This window comes from Nicotiana tabacum, chromosome 7 (assembly GCF_000715075.1).
Source record: "Nicotiana tabacum cultivar K326 chromosome 7, ASM71507v2, whole genome shotgun sequence".
Taxonomy (NCBI): domain Eukaryota; kingdom Viridiplantae; phylum Streptophyta; class Magnoliopsida; order Solanales; family Solanaceae; genus Nicotiana; species Nicotiana tabacum.
The window spans coordinates 114,679,575-114,693,954 of record NC_134086.1 but is presented as its reverse complement, the minus strand read 5'-3'; the positions used below and the strand labels follow the sequence as shown (position 1 = coordinate 114,693,954).

Here is a 14,380-nt window from a genome sequence, read left to right as displayed (position 1 = left end):
TTTTACGCCGGTTGTAAATGCAGTCACGTGGTCACGTGGGTCTGTAGTACCATCATATTTCGGGATGTCAGGCATTTTGAACTTTTTCGGAATTGGAAGGGGAGCAACACTAGGCTTCCATGGTTGTTGTGAGTATTGTCCATGTCTACTCCTTTTATTACAGGTGGAACTCCAGGGATTTGTTCAATACGCTCATTTTGTTCCTTAAGCTGTTTCTGCAAGGTTAGTACTAAATTTTGCAAATACGAATTATTTAAATTACCTGGTCCCCCTTCTTGTGGTTCACTGGGGGTTGCTCCGTTTCCAGAATTATCAAGACCAGAACGGGGGTTTTCCAATGTATTATTATTAGGAGTTGGTGTAGGTGGCGCAGCAGGCAATCGACTAACAAGTGCCTGAAGAGCTTTGCCGACCTGTGCATCAATTAGCTTTTGCAAAGCTTCAGTTGTAACTCCTTCAAAATGTTCAGATTGCTCTTGTTGATCAGCACGGGATTCAGTAACAGGAGTGCCTTCACGAGATTGACGTGGTGAATTTAGAGGAGAGGGAACCACGTTATCTTGATTTTGATGTATTTGATTCTCATGGTTTCCCAATGTGTTATTACTATTGTTGTCGGCGTTGTTGTTTGACATGGTGACGCCAATAAATAAGATATAGCTTAAAAGGAAAGATTATCAGATTTCCGGTAACGGAACCAATTTGTTTAACCAAAAATCTGAGTCTTTGGTCAAAGCTAAAAAGAAATTCGGGTTACTGATAATCAGGAGACAAAAATAAAATACTTTTGAGAACGATGGTAAAGAAGCAAATAGATGTATATTTCAATAAATTCTTAATAGTATTCCGTGTCCTTACAAATGATGATACTTCTTCCTTTTATAGATAATTCTAGGTAAAGGAATGAAGCTTCAGCTTTAATGATATAATCATGAGTAATAAATGATATTAAATAAGCCGTTATACAATCATTCCTATTAAATACCAATTTCGTAACGTATCAAGTATTTAATAATGAATTTGGACTCCTTTCTGTCACCAGATCTTTGCTTTCAATGCCTTCTATCCGTTGGCTGTAAATAATTTAAATTGGTACGAGACTCCTATCTATACGTCGTCTCGTGCCTATTTAAATTCTTCTTCTCGTGGCTGTTTCCATCCGTGCCTCTTAGTCAATTGCTGCGCTTTGACCATTTAACTAATCCACGTGTCATGCCACATCATCTTTTAATATAAACTCAGTTTTTTTCCAATACAATTATGGAAAAAAACAAGGCCAAAGGAAAATAAAACTAGAAAAATGATTGGCGCACTCTAATTTTGATCGCGTCTTGAATTCCAAAGGGCCCAGACATTTGTTAATCATTTCGAGTTTCTTATTGGCTACTGAGCCTAATTAACTAACTATTGTTTGCTCAACAATCTTCTTCTTCATCAGTCTTTCTAGATTTTTCTTTCATTTTAGATCTCAATGGATTGCTTTGAGTTAAGCTTTGAATCCCCATATGAGCTTCTGCTTAAAGCTGCTTTCTTGATACCCATTTCTCATTATTTCTTAGGCTTCCTGTTTTTACTCTTTGTATTTCTCTATCATTTCTTAGAGATTCACTTCTTTCAAGATTTATTCACTGGGTTTAGGGGGCACCTTGTGTCTTTGACATTTAACTCTAGCTGTGAGCTGTATCAACAAGTCGTTTCCAAGTGTAAAATTCTTCATGGCAGGTAAAAACTGATTATGGAGTGAATAATAAAATGAAATCTTGATAACATTTTCTGCTTTCTCAGTCTTTGGTCATAATGAAATTTTGGAACAATGTGATGATGATATTTAATCAGTGAAAAATAGAGCCTTTTGTATCTAATGTAAGTGTTACTTAATTCTAGACAAGACATGCTTGAATGTGTTCGTTTTTACTGTTTATAATGATTTCTAGCTTGTGCATTCATTTATTTCTAGCATACGATAGAGCCTTGTGGTCTGACACTTCTCCGGATCTCGCATATAGCGGGAGCTTAGTGCACCGAACTACTTTTTTTTCTTTCATCATTTATTGGTATATTAAATATCCTATTTCTTAATGCAGGTTTTCATCCACTCCATGGCTTTGTAGTCCTCATCTTCAGACTGTGTTTTTACAGTTCTTTGGAAGGGCACCTGTTTGCAATTATCAAAGGTGACAATTTACAGACTTTTGATTAAGGAATATGTTTCACCCACAATTCAAGTGTCGACAGTTCTTTTGTTAATTTGGTCGTTTGGAGTTACGTTCCATTTTTCATAGCAACTAATGCAAATATTCTTGTTTCCAGAGAGATATTTCACACGTCTGATGGTGGGACAATAGCTTTGGATTGGCTAAGGAATGTGGATGTTAAACTACATTTTTATACTCCTATCTATATAATTGGTGACGAACATTTTTCAACCATGTTGGATAACCTGTTTTAAGAGCTTGATCTTACTTACCACGTCCCATTTATATGATAGTTTTTGATTGGTATGAAATTTTAAATAGAAAAAAGGACTTGTAACACATTCCGAAATTATAAATATGGATTATCCAATATTACAAATACTTTAACACCCCCCTAAACCGGATTATTAGTTACAATCTTAAACTATTCGTGATCTTAATTACCCCCTCAACTTGGCCTTTTGAGAGCGAGTGTGGGTACACTCGCCTGCCATGTGGATTTTTTTGTATATGTGACATTTTTTAAAAATAAAATATATTTTTACCTTTTTAAGTATGTTACTTTTTGGATAATTTTTTCCGAATACAATCTATAATAAAACTTGGATAGAACTACATTATTTAGGTTAAATAGTTTTATTTGGCTTAAAATAATAAAGTTTTAGTTAATCTTTTTTTTGAATTTGACCTGAAAATAAAGATTTATACAATTGAAATAAATAGTCAAGGCATCTAAAAAGTTATAAAAAAATACATGACTTTTCGTTTCTTCTAACATCAGACACTTCGAATTGGATTATGAAAACTCCGGTTCAATTTTTCGGTTATGAAATACCAAACCAAATAATCTCAGTTTGGTTTGTTTTCTTAGAGATTTCAAATTAATTGGTTTAGTTATTTTGAAATTTCTGTTTAAAATTATGTACATCTTCTGACAAGAAATAATGAACCTCTAAATAAAGTATTTATGTCAAATTGCCTAATTACCTCATTTTCATTATATTCATCTAAAAATTTGATAATTGTAAGTACAAATGAGAATCCTTGATATGACAAAAGTATTACAAGAAGAGAAAATAATAATAAAAAAGTATGAGATAACTATCATGCGTATATGTTATAAATAGTCAAGGTATCTAAAAAGTTATAAAAAGATACACATAACTATTTATTTCAAGTAAATCTTTATTTTCAAATCAAATTCAAAAAAAGATTAACTAAAACTTTATTATTTTTAGTCAAATAAAAAAATTTAACCTAAATAATATAGTTCTATCCAAGTTTTATTATAAATTGTATTCAAAAAAAATTATCCAAAAAGTAACATATTTAAAAAGGTAAAATATATTTTATTTTAAAAAAATGTCACATATACAGAAAAAATTCACGTGGCAGGCGAGTGCACCTACACTCTTTGCCACATCATCGTTCAGGGGTAATGGCTCTCAAAAGGCCAAGTTGAGGGGCAACTAAGACCACAAATAGTTTAAGGTTGTAACTAATAATGCGTGTCAAATTTAGGGGGTGTTAAAGGTATTTTACTACTGTTATATGTTGTAATAGTAAAGCCACTACACTATATTTTACCACTTTAAAATAATTGAACTTCAACCACTACAACATTAAAGTGATAAAACTATTTTTGTCACCTTAAAATAATTTCATCCACAATAAAAATAAACTCACAAAACTTTACCTACTATAATGTTAAAGTGACTTGCTCCAACGGGGTATTGAAAACGAATTGAATAGAGAACGGGTCAAAATTCGACCCATGTATACTTATACGGGTCAAACCGTGTTGGGTTACCATATTTCTAGGAATGGCGGGAATCGGAGAAAGCATTAACCCATAGTCCATACTTCATAGTCTTGTATACAAACCCAGGCGAACCAATTGATAGAAGAGATGCGCGGATATTACACATTGGCTGAGAATTGCAGGGGAAAGATGAAGATAAATCAATCGCTTCTGCTACGGCCATTGCGAAATAAAACCATTATCTGGTTGTTAGGTTTGAGGAGAAAATCAAAGTATTTATATTTCGCTTTTGGCCGCTACCCGCTAATACTTTTGGTTCTACTCATTATATTATTGAAGTAGCTGTTTTTAAGGGTGGATTTGGTTTCTGTTGTTGGTTTCTATTTGATAGCATTTGGAATCTGTTATGTTGAACATATATTGAATATGAGAGCTACTATATGGAAAATCATTTACTTTGATAGGTATTTGTGGTAAGTTACAAGCTTACGCCAGACCAATTGAGTGTTTTTGAACTATTTAGTAGACGAGTTTGTGATTCTTTGACTTATGTTGCTTTTATATGTTACTTGATGGAACCCTTAGGGGTTGGCCTGGTGGCAATTGACTTGAGCCTTGGGGTTTGCTCCCTTTCAAGGTTTCAAGTTCGAAACCCACTGGGTACAAACAATTTCTGAGGGTCATCGGACTGGGTAAAACCTGAATTAACCGTGGTGCACTTGCGGGAAACTCCTTGCCGAGGGCCTGTGCACCCCAGGGATTAGTCGGGGCTCTTAGAGACTCGGACACCCGGTGCAAATCAAAAAAAAAATATGTTACTTGATGGAGTAAATTGCATAAATTTTTCCTTTCCTTCTCCTGATGTGAATTTAAATGGGGAACATGGCATTATAGCTGACCCCAAACTTGTTTGGGATTGAGGCATTGCTATTGTTGTTGTTGCTAGTTAAAAGTCCATCCAGAGAAGGTTTTGATGAAGTTCAGAGCGATGATAAAAGTCCCATCATGGTAGTGGTTCCTGGTTTAACAAGTGACTCTGATTCTGTTGTTAGCTTTCTTCCACTCTTTTGCATCGCTCCTTAATCGTATGAGTTCTTTGCTAGTTTGTGTCTTCCTTTTATGGAGAAACAATTTTTATGCTAAAATAATTTCTTCCTCCATTGAGTTTTTATTCCCCTTCATTTCTTCTCTGTTTATAAGTATTATCCTTTCCTTCTTCATATAAAAAAAGTATTTTCTTCCCAATAGATATAACCAGGGCTATCTGGCTTTACGAAATTTTATTGTTTCAACTTTATACTGGTGGTGATTGAGCTCTATTTTTATGATTACATGCTTTTGATGGAAAGTATTTGCTCTATTCCTTGTTAATTGTACTTTAATTTAGCAGTATATAAAGCATCTTGCTTCCAAGATGGCTCACCGTGGATGGAATGTTGTCGTGATCAATTATCGAGGCATCGGAGGAGTATCAATAACTGTGAGTGCTCCGTTTTAAGCAAGGATATAATAATTTTCCAGTTTAGTTTCTTTTAAATGATTACAGATTTCCTTCAGTTTATTTGCCTTTGATAGGAGAGATGCTATGATACTTTGAATTTGAAGTTGTTGGTGGATCAGCAATCTTTTGTACTTTACCTGCCTCGTTACTATTTAAGTGACTCATCTCTAAGGAAATGCCTTGTATTTTTGCTCAAGTTAAATATCAGTGGCATAAAGAGGTCTTTTTTGTTAGATTTGTTTTTTTTTTCATTCATCATGATTTAGTTACTAGATTGCATTTTTCGTAGCATGGAGCGAAGCTGTCCCTGAAGAAATTTAGGAATTTACGACTTCTATAATGGTATATGGTGCTTTTTCATTTCTGTAATTCTAGTTGTTCCTCTTGAACCCTATGCCTGTGAACTTCTATCTTTGTGTTATGCAAGTAACACTGTAAAATAGTGGTTTGAAATGACCAATAATGCAGTTGCCCAAGGTGCAAAACCTTGCTAGTAAGTAGTAATATATTAAGTTATGAATATGTAGTTTGTGTGCTAAATAGACATGATAGCTCAAGAACCATGATATTTTGGTGGCAGTCTGATTGCATTTTTAATAGCTGATGGATTGAGGATGCGGGCAAAGTGATTGACCATCTCCACACTCAATACCCTCAAGCTCCTTTATTTGCTGTTGGCACTAGCGTTGGTGCTAATGCTCTGTTATGCTATTTATTTATCGGATATTCTGTTAGTTTTCCTAATTTAACAAAAAAATTGCAAAGCTACTTGAAGTCAGTTATATGGATCCTCACTATTCATTTAATTCCATTTGAACCTGTTTCATTTTTCCTTATGAATAATTTTCAGGTAATATATCTTGGTGGGGAAGGAGTTAATCCTGCAATTGTTGGAGCAGCTGCTATCTGTAATCCTTGGGACATTTTGGTTAGTTTAGAAACATACACATACAATTTATACTAATATGCATAAATTGGTAGCTAGATATGCAGTTTACATACTGTAAGTAAAAAGAATATGGAGGAATCTCATAATGTATATTACGACTGCGAATTGCATTAGGGTAGCTTCTAGAGAGGTCATAGGGGTCATGAAGGGCTCTCCTGGGGATCATAGAGGGGACTGGTGGTGGAATTGAGAGGTCCAAGGTAAAGTGGAAACTAAGAAAGCTGCTTATTTGAAGCTAGTAGAGAGTACAAACGAGGAGGAAAAAAGGACTTAAAAGGCAAAGAAAGAGGCAAAGTTAGCAGTTACGACGGCTAAAAATGCGGCGTTTGCTCGTTTGTACGAGGAGCTCGGGGGCAAAGGCAGGGACAAGAAGTTGTACCGGTTAGTCAAGGTGAGAGAGAGGAAGGCCCGTGACTTAGACCAAGTCAAGTGCATCAAGGACGAGGATGGCAAAGTATTGATGGACGAGGCACTTATTAGGAGAAGATGGCAGACATACTTCCATAAACTGTTGAACGAAGAGGGGGATAAACGCATTGTGCTGTGTGAGTTGGAGCACTCCGAGAGTCGGCGGGATTTTGGGTACTGTAGGCGGATTACGGTAGATGAGGTGGAAGGGGCGATGCATAAGATGTGCAGGGGCAGAGCGACGAGGCCAGACGAAATCCCGGTGGAATTTTGGAAGAGCGCAGGGCGAGCAAGTTTAGAGTGGCTCACTGGGCTGTTTAATGTTATTTTTAAGACGAAGAAGATGCCCGGATAATGGAGGTGGAGTACGACGGTTCCGCTTTACAAGAACAAGGGTGATATCCAAAATTGTAACAGCTATAGGGGTATCAAGCTGTTGAGTCACACTATGAAGGTTTGGGAGAGGGTGACGGAGGCTAGGGTGAGGAGGTGTGTGTCTATTTTCGAGAATCAGTTTGGATTCGTGCCGGGGCATTCGAACGGAAGCGATTCATCTGGTTAGGAGATTGGTGGAGCAATACAGGGAGAGGAAGAAGGACTTGCATATGGTGTTTATTGACCTTGAGAAAGCGTACGATAAAGTCCCGATGGAGGTCCTGTGAAGGTGTTTGGAGGCTAGTGGCGTTCCGGTAGCGTACATTAGGATAATTAAGGATATGTATGATGATGCTAAGACTCGGGTGAGGACTATGGGTGGTGACTCGGAGCATTTCCCTGTGGTGATGGGGTTGCACCAAGGATCGACTCTTAGCCCGTTTTTATTTGCCTTAGCGATGGATGTACTGTCGCCACACATCCAAGGGGAAGTGCCTTGGTGCATGCTATTTGCTGATGATATAGTGTTGATTGACGAGACGCGAAGCGAAGTAAACGCGAGGTAGGAGGTTTGGAGACAGACCTTGGAGTCTAAAGGTTTCAAATTGTGTAGAACCAAAACAGAATACTTGGAGTGCAAATTCTGTGACGAGACCCATGAAGCAGACGTAGAGGTAAAGCTTGATGCTCAAGTTATTCCCAAGAGAGCGAGTTTTAACTATTTCGGGTCTATTATCCAAGGTAACGGGGAGATTGACTAAGATGTCGCACATCGCATTAGAGCGAGATGGATGAAGTGGAGGCTCGCTTCCGGTGTTTTATGTGATAAGAACGTGCCGCCAAGACTTAAGGGCAAGTTTTATAGGGTGGTGGTTCGACTGGCTATGCTGTATGGTGCTGAGTGTTGGCCAGTCAAGAACTCCCACGTGCAGAAGATGAAAGTAGTAGAGATGAGGATGTTGAGATGGATGTGTGAGTGTACCAGGAGAGATAAGATTAAGAATGAAGTTATCCGAAACAGAGTGGGAGTAGCCTTCGTGGAGGACAAGATGCGGGAGTCGAGGCTGAGATGGTTCGGATATGTTAAGAGAAGAAGCATTGATGCCCTTGTTAGGAGGTGTGAGAGGTTGACCATAACGAGTTTGAGAAGAGGTCGAGGTAGGCCTAAGAAGTACTGGGGAGAGGTGATTAGACAGGACATGACACTGCTTCAGCTTACCGAGGACATGGCCTTTGATAGGAGAGTGTGGAGGCCGAGGATTAAGGTAGAAGGTTAGTAGGTAGTTTTTAGTTGCTCACCGATAGTCTTAGTAGCACGCATGTCCCTTTATATTCTTAGATTTTTATTACGGTATGTGGTTTTGTTCGCCTCAGGTATTGTATCCCTTGTTGCTAGTATTTAGTACTGCTTATCCTTTATCTCTCCCTTTTTCTTTTCTCTTCCCTCTTTCTTCCTTTCTTGCTATCCACTTCTTCTTATTACCCTTCCTGAGCCGAGGGTTTATTGGAAACAACCTCTCTATCTGTTAGGTAGGGGTAAGGTCTGCGTACAGACTACCCTCCCCAGACCCCACCTGGTGGGAACATACTGGGTTTGTTGTTGTTGTTGTTGTTGTAAGAGGTCTATATACATATATACATATACATTGGTTCTAACTAAGGAAAGAATAAGAAGGAAATCCTATGAATATTCTAAGAAACTCTACATATTTGCTACTATGTATATGACCAAAGGGTGTCCATGTTCATTCTGTAACACATTTTTACTTTGGTTCTTCTTACTTTTTTTGAGGTATTGATGAATTGCTTGCTTTTTTTGCCTTCTGGCATTCTTTATCCGGCGTCTCTTCCAATTCTGTGGGATTTGTACTCCAATTGTTTACTTCTTGCGTTCAGGGTTATTTTTTATGGTAGATCTATTGGATTTATCACAATGTGGGAAGAGATTTGACTAGCCTGAAAAAGTTCTGTTAAGATGCTAGATGAAGATAGTTATGATGATAACCTAGTTTTAAATCGAGTCAAATTACCCATTTCTTATCTTCTATTTTGTACCATAAGGATCTATTCTCATTATCGTTAGAAGGTTTATCTGTCCTTTGCTTATGTCTCAGAATAGTCATCCTTTCTTTTCTGAATGTATCTAAGTCAACTCCCCATTTGTTATAGAATTACTAAGAACAAGATAGAACAAGAGATGTAGACAAGAGATGCATAGAGTAGAATGTAGAGATTGTTACAAGTTAATCTCATTCAAATGAACCTCTTGTTGGTCTAGGAATAACCGATTTTATACTTACCCAAAATACATCCCAATGGTTACAAGAATCAAGCGAATAATTTAATGGATATAATGTAATATTACCTGGTTCATAGAATAAGGATGTCTAGGAGTACTTAACGAACATCCACAATTCAATGAATTCATAACACTTTTTCATTTCTTTTTTCAGCTTTGTGATAGGTTTCTTCATCGCAGGCTCGTACAGACATTCTATGACAGAGCTTTAGCGATTGGATTAAAAGATTATGCCCAGCTGTAAGTGCCTGCAGTCTCTCGTATGCTTACTGTGAGTTGGCCTTCATTCAGTAGTCCTAATTCATTTGTGTGGCAAAATCTGAGTTTTGCAGGCATCAGGCTATTTTTTCTCGTCTGACAGATTGGGAAGCCATTGCTAAGGTTATCTAAATTCTCTTGTTGAATTCTTGTCAGTGCTTTATTTTTTATGGCTATCACTTAAATCACATCAAGATTTTGGGTTCCCTTAGTTACTGAGTTAAAGGTTTTTCTGGAAAGCAGCTTGTGGATTGTGATATAAAAAAGCAAATGAGCAATGGCTGCTGACCTTACATTGAATGATCTGGGAGTCAGTTGGGAGGATACCAAAATGTGAAGTCATTATGCCATAGGAAGTGTTTATTGCAAAAGAAATAAATATCAAATCTAATTAGCATCTGATGATCATTTTAGAGCCATGGATAAGTAGAACAAAGGTAAAATGTTAAGCCCATTGCCGCTGTAATATATTTTATGGATGCCTATCCCTTCTAGTTTAGTTTCAGGTGTTTCTCTTGAGATAAGGCTTATCTACTATAGGAAGTATGTGAGCTGAAGAATGTAATATAAGTAGGTGTTAAGAAACATTTGACGCTAGATCTCCAGACTTTTACCACCATTGCATTATCAAGCTAATGAAACACAGGCTCCTCAGATAAAAAAAGATAAAATTACAGTATAATGTACTCCATAAGTTGACCTTGCACTATTAGCCCAGTTACAAGTTTGTAAATGTGTAGCCAAATATCAATAAGATCTTTTCTTTTCCCATTCCCTCTAATTTTAACAACCTCATTTATTCCTACCTACCCCTATTGTAGCTCTCTCCTCATTTTTCACCTATAAATATTTAATTTAATTAATAAAAAAGAATCATATGCAAACAAAAATCAGTTCCCCATTTTTAGTATAACCATTGATCGAGACACTGAGTCAACACTCATTCGTGCCTTCTTCCATAACCAATACTTCTCCGATTTTTTTTTTTTTTTTGATTTTGTATATCTTCAAGTTTATACATACCTATCACAACTACAAAACGCAAAAATAGACACGAGAAACCTAAAATATCATCTCCTTTAATGCTAATCTTGTTAATTTTCGATTATGATTTTGCGAGAAATTTGGAGTGGGTATTGTTTGAACTTATTAGAAATAGTCTGAGTAGGTTGTATACAACGTTTGAAGTTATTTGCTGGAGATTTGGACTAGTTTTATACAAGAATTGCAAATGAAAATCATACAAAAAATTCGTCATAGATGCTTATACACTTTTATACAATGTTATACACTTTTATACAAAGAGGTACATTATGTATATAGTTGTATAAAAGTGTATAAAGATGTATAATCACAGAGTGAAAATATTCTTGATACACTATGTAGAAGAAGAAGAAGAAGAAGAATTGGGACAACACCCATTCCAAACAACTAACAAATCAGAAAACTCAATTTCTGAAATCGAATCTTCGAACCCCCTGTAATGGTGACTTTTATTTTTCAAATCCTTAGTTAACCATTGGAATCCGGAAAAGAATTGAAGGAGAATAACAATAGTAGAGAAATTTTGTGGTGCAAAGGCTGACAAGGGAAGAAGAATTGGGACAACACCCATTCCAAACAACTAACAAATCAGAAAACTCAATTTCTGAAATCGAATCTTCGAACCCCCTGTAATGGTGACTTTTATTTTTCAAATCCTTAGTTAACCATTGGAATCCGGAAAAGAATTGGAGGAGAATAACAATAGTAGAGAAATTTTGTGGTGCAAAGGCTGACAAGGGAAGAAGAAGAACGAAGAATGAAGAACGAAGAAAAAAGAGGAACAAAGAAAAAGGGGTGGGCTAACCGGTGAAAAGTAATTTTCAGGTTATGTACAACCTGGGCTACACTGGGTAAGGGCTTCAAACGTGGGCCATTTTCTGATGGGTTGTTGGGTCAAGTGACAAGGGATGTAATTCTCCCTAAAAAAACTGGCTATATATTCCTCTATTATCAATCACACTAACTGCACACTCTATGTTCTTTCTAAAAGAATGAGTTTAATTGATGATTCATGCAACTAAGTAGTAGGTGATTTATCTATTGTTTATTGCTTATTCTCTTTGTTTCTCTTTGCAGTTACGTTCTGTTAGAGATTTTGACCACCATGCTACTCGGGTTCTTGCAAAATTAGAGGTAACAAAACTATGCCTCCTCTTCAATACTTGCATCCTACGACTTATTAACAAGCATTAATTCCAACCCGTTCCCTCCCCCCCCCCCCCAAACCAAAAGAGTGTTGATACATATTATAGGAAATCGTGCTCTGCCAGTTGCATAAGAAATGTGATGGTTCCCCTCCTCTGCATTAGCAGAATGGATGATCCAGTCTGTACAAGGGAAGCAATTCCATGGGATGAATGTTGGTATGTCATCCTTTATATTGCAAAGTCTCTTCTTTTAACTTCATTTCAAATTGCTAGATAGGATAAGAAAGGTCGGTATTAATGGAAGTAATACCATTGCAAGATTATACGGTTCTATGGAGAAAAAAAAAGATGATATAACTGTATGTTATTTAATTAATGTGTCAAGATCATTCTTTTTTGCTTTTAATACATATGCGTGTGGTGCTGCTGTAAATATAGCATGGCAATATGTATCTCTTTTAGGGCGAACAAAAATGTCGTACTAGCTACCACGCACCATGGCAGACACTTGGCATATTTTAAAGGGATGACTGCAAAAAGCCTCTGGTAAGTTGTGATTCTTTCATAGCCTAGGTGTTTGGCATTGTAATTATTTTATTTGAAAGTCTTTTTATATCTGATTAGCACTGCATGTCGCTATTATACAGTCGTCTCAATTCTTTTAGCATGACAAAATGCTCCCAAACCAAAGGATCAAAAAGCTAATTTTCAGTTGGTATAGACATTGGTGTTGTTCTAAGGGGCCTAAATTAGAGAACTAAGTGATCTGCATTTGATAAGTATTTTGGTGTACCACTTAACCCTTCAAGTTTTGATTGAAGTGTGTGGTGACTATTTAGTATGAGATGTGAAACCAATTCTGGTTGAGAACAAGTTTATCATGTGCTCCTTAATTATGTGCAGGTGGGTTAGGGCTCTTGATGAATTCCTTTGTGCTTTGCACTCCAGCCCATTGATCCACCGAGATAAGGTTTGCGGATTTGTACACTCACCTTTAAACTGTTCATGCTTTAAAGATAAGCTTACTTACACGTAGTTAATTGGCTTTATTGAATTGATAGCTCTACTCATAAGTTATTGTGAAGGCCCCGTAAAAACAATGGTGAATTAATTCTTATGTAAATCAGCATGATAATTGATGCTACTAGGAATCTTGAAAGTTATGTCTTTTGTCATTCATTGTATTATGCAGATGCAGAATACCACAGTGGACAGTCCCCTGAAATCACCCATTAATCGGGCACCATATGTGAATATTAGAGAAGACGGTTTAGTGACTGCATTTAGCAATGAGCTACTGGTCGAAGATGACAAGGCTGGAGATAGTATTACGGGTGACAATGACACGGTGCAACAAGAACCAACCGCAACAACTCAGTTTCTTCCAGTTCCTGACCCAGATATTGATGCAATGATCATTCCTGTTAAAAGATGTCTAAATCAGCTTTCTCGGCATAGTAGAATATCAATGTGGGTGCTTGCATATGTTGCAATCATAACTACATGGCCAATTCTTGCTTCAACTTTACCACTGATTTTCAAGAAAAAGCTGCGCAACATTTTCTCACTATCCTCACTGAAAAGATGATGATGGTCATGCTTGTGGCAATGCGTAACTATATATGCATTATCACCAAAGAAACATTTATGACAGAATGCTGGGTAAGGGGTAAAAGCTGAGCTCCTAAGTCAGATTTGGAATATTGAATTTCTCATCTGTTGTCAAACTAGATTTGTCAAGGCTATACGATTTCTTATTTAGCGCTTAAAAATGATCATATATACGTAACCAATAAGAGCTAATTTATTTTGGTTGCTTATTGCTATACAAGTTATGGTGATGGTAGCTTTAACCAATTCTGGTGATTGTACGTCTCCTAATTCATCTGTTAGCTGGGTTTTGCAGTATTCACTCCACTCAACTTGTTTTTTTTTTTCTCTTTATTTTATTTGACAGTGCGAGTAAAGCTTTGCAGCTAGCTTCCGCAGACGAATCTGATATTTCATACATTTATTTAAGTTATATATATTGATATTGTGATAGCATGTTACTTATTATTTTTACTACGTGACCAGTTAATATTTATTATCGAAATTTGCTTGTAATTACAATATTGGTAGCTTGTTAATATAAATTACTTCTAAAAATAGAGGCATGCATCGTAACAAAAGGGTGTGAAAATTTATTCTAAACAAGGACAACCTCTTGTTGATATTGAGTGTCAAACAACTCTTAACGATATTGTTCAACATAAAACACCTTAAATACAATTCATTGTGCAATTAATTCGACCCTTTCTCTTCATATCTTTTTCACAAAAAAAAAAAAAAAAAAAAATTAACTTTCAAAAGTCATTAAACCATAAAGAAATACTACAACAACATTTTCAGTGAAGAAATACTTCAACATTTTCAATGCTCCATCCCGATATAATTATAAA

The 14,380-nt window shown here is 36.4% G+C and overlaps 1 pseudogene; it reads left to right on the top strand.

The window, feature by feature from the left end:
• Positions 1-1,456: 1,456 nt before the first annotated feature.
• LOC107781687 (embryogenesis-associated protein EMB8-like) lies at positions 1,457-13,802 on the top strand (annotated as a pseudogene).
• Positions 13,803-14,380: the final 578 nt, after the last annotated feature.